A 7,582-nucleotide genomic window follows, 5' to 3' on the forward strand; every position below is an offset into this window, starting at 1 on the left:
CTGCATTTGAAGCTATATCACTTATATCGCAGGTTCATGTGCTAAATCATGTGTTTCGCTTTGACTTGAAGCTATACCTTCTACATCGCATTGATTTGCAGCTAAATCATGTGTTTCGCATGGGTTTGAAGCTAACTCGTTTCTTTCCCCTGCATTTGAAGCTATATCACTTATATCGCAAGTATCTGATGCTAAATCATTTGTTTCGCATGGATTTGACGTTAAACCTCCTACATCGCATTGATATTCAGCAAAATCATGTGTTTCGCTTGGATTTGAAGCTAACTCGTTTGTTTCGCATGCAGTTGAAGCAATATCACTTATATAGCAAGTATCCGAAGCTAAATCATTTGTGTCGCATGGATTTGAAGCTAAACCTACTACATAGCATTGATTTGAAGCTCAATCATGTGTTTAGCATGGATTTGAAGCTAACTCGCTTGTTGCCCCTGCATTTGAAGCTATGTCACTTATATCGCGAGTAACTGATGCTAAATCACTTGATTCGCATGGATTTGAAGCTAAACCTTCTACATCGCATTGTTTTGCATCTAAATCATGTGTTTCGCATGGATTTGAAGCTAAACATTCTACATCGCATAGATTTGAAGCTTGCTCGTTTGTTCCGTCTGCATTTGAAACTATATCACTTATATCGCAAGTATCTGAAACTAAATCATTGATTTCGCATGGATTTGTTGCTAAACCTTCTACATCGCATTGATTTGAAGCTAAATCATGTGTTTCGCATGGAGTTGTAGCTAAACCTTCTACATCGCATTGATTTGCTTCTAAATCATTTGTTTCGCATGGATTTGAAGCTAACTCGTTTGTTTCCCCTGCATTTGAAGCTATATCACTTATATTGCAGGTTCATGTGCTAAATCATGTATTTCGCTTTGACTTGAAGCTATACCTTCTACATCGCATTCATTTGAAGCTCAATCATGTGTTTTGCATGGATTTGAAGCTAACTCGCTTGTTTCCCCTGCATTTGAAGCTATGTCACTTATATCGCGAGTAACTGATGCTAAATCACTTGATTCGCATGGATTTGAAGCTAAACCTTCTACATCGCATTGATTTGCATCTAAATCATGTATTTCGCATGGATTTGAAGCTAAACATTCTACATCGCATAGATTTGAAGCTTGCTCGTTTGTTCCGTCTGCATTCGAAACTATATCACTTATATCGCAAGTATCTGAAGCTAAATCATTGGTTTCGCATGGAGTTGTAGCTAAACCTTCTACATCGCATTGATTTGCTTCTAAATCATTTGTTTCGCATGGATTTGAAGCTAACTCGTTTGTTTCCCCTGCATTTGAAGCTATATCACTTATATCGCAGGTTCATGTGCTAAATCATGTGTTTCGCTTTGACTTGAAGCTATACCTTCTACATCGCATTGATTTGCAGCTAAATCATGTGTTTCGCATGGGTTTGAAGCTAACTCGTTTCTTTCCCCTGCATTTGAAGCTATATCACTTATATCGCAAGTATCTGATGCTAAATCATTTGTTTCGCATGGATTTGACGTTAAACCTCCTACATCGCATTGATATTCAGCAAAATCATGTGTTTCGCTTGGATTTGAAGCTAACTCGTTTGTTTCGCATGCAGTTGAAGCAATATCACTTATATAGCAAGTATCCGAAGCTAAATCATTTGTGTCGCATGGATTTGAAGCTAAACCTACTACATAGCATTGATTTGAAGCTCAATCATGTGTTTAGCATGGATTTGAAGCTAACTCGCTTGTTGCCCCTGCATTTGAAGCTATGTCACTTATATCGCGAGTAACTGATGCTAAATCACTTGATTCGCATGGATTTGAAGCTAAACCTTCTACATCGCATTGTTTTGCATCTAAATCATGTGTTTCGCATGGATTTGAAGCTAAACATTCTACATCGCATAGATTTGAAGCTTGCTCGTTTGTTCCGTCTGCATTTGAAACTATATCACTTATATCGCAAGTATCTGAAACTAAATCATTGATTTCGCATGGATTTGTTGCTAAACCTTCTACATCGCATTGATTTGAAGCTAAATCATGTGTTTCGCATGGAGTTGTAGCTAAACCTTCTACATCGCATTGATTTGCTTCTAAATCATTTGTTTCGCATGGATTTGAAGCTAACTCGTTTGTTTCCCCTGCATTTGAAGCTATATCACTTATATTGCAGGTTCATGTGCTAAATCATGTATTTCGCTTTGACTTGAAGCTATACCTTCTACATCGCATTCATTTGAAGCTCAATCATGTGTTTTGCATGGATTTGAAGCTAACTCGCTTGTTTCCCCTGCATTTGAAGCTATGTCACTTATATCGCGAGTAACTGATGCTAAATCACTTGATTCGCATGGATTTGAAGCTAAACCTTCTACATCGCATTGATTTGCATCTAAATCATGTATTTCGCATGGATTTGAAGCTAAACATTCTACATCGCATAGATTTGAAGCTTGCTCGTTTGTTCCGTCTGCATTCGAAACTATATCACTTATATCGCAAGTATCTGAAGCTAAATCATTGGTTTCGCATGGAGTTGTAGCTAAACCTTCTACATCGCATTGATTTGCTTCTAAATCATTTGTTTCGCATGGATTTGAAGCTAACTCGTTTGTTTCCCCTGCATTTGAAGCTATATCACTTATATCGCAGGTTCATGTGCTAAATCATGTGTTTCGCTTTGACTTGAAGCTATACCTTCTACATCGCATTGATTTGCAGCTAAATCATGTGTTTCGCATGGGTTTGAAGCTAACTCGTTTCTTTCCCCTGCATTTGAAGCTATATCACTTATATCGCAAGTATCTGATGCTAAATCATTTGTTTCGCATGGATTTGACGTTAAACCTCCTACATCGCATTGATATTCAGCAAAATCATGTGTTTCGCTTGGATTTGAAGCTAACTCGTTTGTTTCGCATGCAGTTGAAGCAATATCACTTATATAGCAAGTATCCGAAGCTAAATCATTTGTGTCGCATGGATTTGAAGCTAAACCTACTACATAGCATTGATTTGAAGCTCAATCATGTGTTTAGCATGGATTTGAAGCTAACTCGCTTGTTGCCCCTGCATTTGAAGCTATGTCACTTATATCGCGAGTAACTGATGCTAAATCACTTGATTCGCATGGATTTGAAGCTAAACCTTCTACATCGCATTGTTTTGCATCTAAATCATGTGTTTCGCATGGATTTGAAGCTAAACATTCTACATCGCATAGATTTGAAGCTTGCTCGTTTGTTCCGTCTGCATTTGAAACTATATCACTTATATCGCAAGTATCTGAAACTAAATCATTGATTTCGCATGGATTTGTTGCTAAACCTTCTACATCGCATTGATTTGAAGCTAAATCATGTGTTTCGCATGGAGTTGTAGCTAAACCTTCTACATCGCATTGATTTGCTTCTAAATCATTTGTTTCGCATGGATTTGAAGCTAACTCGTTTGTTTCCCCTGCATTTGAAGCTATATCACTTATATTGCAGGTTCATGTGCTAAATCATGTATTTCGCTTTGACTTGAAGCTATACCTTCTACATCGCATTCATTTGAAGCTCAATCATGTGTTTTGCATGGATTTGAAGCTAACTCGCTTGTTTCCCCTGCATTTGAAGCTATGTCACTTATATCGCGAGTAACTGATGCTAAATCACTTGATTCGCATGGATTTGAAGCTAAACCTTCTACATCGCATTGATTTGCATCTAAATCATGTGTTTCGCATGGATTTGAAGCTAAACATTCTACATCGCATAGATTTGAAGCTTGCTCGTTTGTTCCGTCTGCATTCGAAACTATATCACTTATATCGCAAGTATCTGAAGCTAAATCATTGGTTTCGCATGGAGTTGTAGCTAAACCTTCTACATCGCATTGATTTGCAGCAAAATCATGTGTTTCGCTTGGATTTGAAGCTAACTCGTTTGTTCCGTCTGCATTTGAAACTATATCACTTATATCGCAAGTATATGAAGCTAAATCATTGGTTTCGCATGGATTTGATGCTAAACCTACTACATCGCATTGATTTGAAGCTAACTCATGTCTTTCGCTTGGATTTGAAGCTAGCTCGTTTGTTTCGCAAGCAGATGAAGCTATATCACATATATCGCAATTATCTGAAGCTAAATCATTGATTTCGCATGGATTTGTAGCAAAACCTTCTACATCGCATTAATTTGCAGCTAAATAATGTGTTTCGCACGAATTTGAAGCTAATAGATGTGTTTTGCATTAATTTTAAGCTAAATCATGTGTTACGTATGGAATTGAAGCTAACTGGTTTGTTTCGCCAGCATTTGAAGCGATATAGCCTACATCCCAAGTGTTTGAAGCTCAATCATTTGTTTCGCATGGATTTGAAGCTAAACCTTCTAACTCGCATTGATTTCAAGCTATATCATATGTTTCGCATGGACTGGAAGATAACTCTTTTGTTTCCCCTTCATTTTAAGCTATATCAATTATATCACAAGTATCTCATGCTTAATCATTTTTTTCGCAAGGGTTTGTAGCTAAACCTTCTACATCGCATTGAGTTGCAGCTAAATCCTGTGTTTTGCATGGATTTGAAGCGTACTCGTCTTTTTCGTCTGCATTTGAAGCTATATCACTTATATCCCGAGTGTTTGAAGCTAAATCAGTTGTTTCGCATGGTTTCGAAGCTAAACCTTCTACATCGCATTGATTTGCAGCAAAATCATGTGTTTCGCTTGGATTTGAAGCTAACTCTTTTGTTCCACCTTCATTTTAAGCTAAATCAATTATATCACAAGTATCTCATGCTTAATCATTTGTTTCGCATCGAGTTGAAGCTAAACCTTCTACATCGCATTGATTTGCAGCTAAATCCTGTGTTTCGCATCGATTTGAAGCTTACTCGTCTGTTTCGTCTGCATTTGAAGCTATATCACTTATATCCCGAGTGTTTGAAGCTCAATCATTTGTTTCGCATGGATTTGAAGCTAAACCTTCTAACTCGCATTGATTTCAAGCTATATCATATGTTTCGCATGGACTGGAAGATAACTCTTTTGTTTCCCCTTCATTTTAAGCTATATCAATTATATCACAAGTATCTCATGCTTAATCATTTTTTTCGCAAGGGTTTGTAGCTAAACCTTCTACATCGCATTGAGTTGCAGCTAAATCCTGTGTTTTGCATGGATTTGAAGCGTACTCGTCTTTTTCGTCTGCATTTGAAGCTATATCACTTATATCCCGAGTGTTTGAAGCTAAATCAGTTGTTTCGCATGGTTTCGAAGCTAAACCTTCTACATCGCATTGATTTGCAGCAAAATCATGTGTTTCGCTTGGATTTGAAGCTAACTCTTTTGTTCCACCTTCATTTTAAGCTAAATCAATTATATCACAAGTATCTCATGCTTAATCATTTGTTTCGCATCGAGTTGAAGCTAAACCTTCTACATCGCATTGATTTGCAGCTAAATCCTGTGTTTCGCATCGATTTGAAGCTTACTCGTCTGTTTCGTCTGCATTTGAAGCTATATCACTTATATCCCGAGTGTTTGAAGCTAAATCAGTTGTTTCGCATGGATTCGAAGCTAAACCTTCTACATTGCATTGATTTGAAGCTAAATCATGTGTTTCGCTTGTATATGAAGCTAACTCGTTTGTTTCGCCTGCAGTTGAATCTATATCACTTATGTCGCAAGTATTTGAAGCTATATCATTTGTTCCGCATGGATTAGAAGCTAAGTCTTCTACTCCGCATTGATTTGAAGCTAAATCGTTTGTTTCGCATGGATTTGGAGCTAACTCGTTTGTTTCGTCTGCATTTGAAGCTATGTCAGTTATATCGCAAGTATCTGAAGCTAAATCATTTGTGTCGCATGCATTTGAAGCTAAACCTTCCACATCGCATTGATTTGCAGCTAAATCATGTGTTTGGCATGGATTTGAAGCTAACTCGTTTGTTCCGTCTGCATTTGAAACTATATCACTTATATCGCAAGTATCTGAAACTAAATCATTGGTTTCGCATGGATTTGTTGCTAAACCTTCTACATCGCATTGATTTGAAGCTAAATCATGTGTTTCGCATGGAGTTGTAGCTAAACCTTCTACATCGCATTGATTTGCTTCTAAATCATTTGTTTCGCATGGATTTGAAGCTAACTCGTTTGTTTCCCCTGCATTTGAAGCTATATCACTTATATTGCAGGTTCATGTGCTAAATCATGTATTTCGCTTTGACTTGAAGCTATACCTTCTACATCGCATTCATTTGAAGCTCAATCATGTGTTTTGCATGGATTTGAAGCTAACTCGCTTGTTTCCCCTGCATTTGAAGCTATGTCACTTATATCGCGAGTAACTGATGCTAAATCACTTGATTCGCATGGATTTGAAGCTAAACCTTCTACATCGCATTGATTTGCATCTAAATCATGTGTTTCGCATGGATTTGAAGCTAAACATTCTACATCGCATAGATTTGAAGCTTGCTCGTTTGTTCCGTCTGCATTCGAAACTATATCACTTATATCGCAAGTATCTGAAGCTAAATCATTGGTTTCGCATGGAGTTGTAGCTAAACCTTCTACATCGCATTGATTTGCAGCAAAATCATGTGTTTCGCTTGGATTTGAAGCTAACTCGTTTGTTCCGTCTGCATTTGAAACTATATCACTTATATCGCAAGTATATGAAGCTAAATCATTGGTTTCGCATGGATTTGATGCTAAACCTACTACATCGCATTGATTTGAAGCTAAATCATGTCTTTCGCTTGGATTTGAAGCTAGCTCGTTTGTTTCGCAAGCAGATGAAGCTATATCACATATGTCGCAATTATCTGAAGCTAAATCATTGATTTCGCATGGATTTGTAGCAAAACCTTCTACATCGCATTAATTTGCAGCTAAATAATGTGTTTCGCACGAATTTGAAGCTAATAGATGTGTTTTGCATTAATTTTAAGCTAAATCATGTGTTACGTATGGAATTGAAACTAACTGGTTTGTTTCGCCAGCATTTGAAGCTATATAGCCTACATCCCAAGTGTTTGAAGCTCAATCATTTGTTTCGCATGGATTTGAAGCTAAACCTTCTAACTCGCATTGATTTCAAGCCATATCATATGTTTCGCATGGACTGGAAGATAACTCTTTTGTTTCCCCTTCATTTTAAGCTATATCAATTATATCACAAGTATCTCATGCTTAATCATTTTTTTCGCAAGGGTTTGTAGCTAAACCTTCTACATCGCATTGATTTGCAGCTAAATCCTGTGTTTTGCATGGATTTGAAGCGTACTCGTCTTTTTCGTCTGCATTTGAAGCTATATCACTTATATCCCGAGTGTTTGAAGCTAAATCAGTTGTTTCGCATGGTTTCGAAGCTAAACCTTCCACATCGCATTGATTTGCAGCTAAATCATGTGTTTGGCATGGATTTGAAGCTAACTCGTTTGTTCCGTCTGCATTTGAAACTATATCACTTATATCGCAAGTATCTGAAACTAAATCATTGGTTTCGCATGGATTTGTTGCTAAACCTTCTACATCGCATTGATTTGAAGCTAAATCATGTGTTTCG

This window comes from Megalopta genalis, unplaced genomic scaffold, assembly GCF_051020955.1.
Source record: "Megalopta genalis isolate 19385.01 unplaced genomic scaffold, iyMegGena1_principal scaffold0124, whole genome shotgun sequence".
NCBI classification, from domain to species: Eukaryota; Metazoa; Arthropoda; class Insecta; order Hymenoptera; family Halictidae; genus Megalopta; species Megalopta genalis.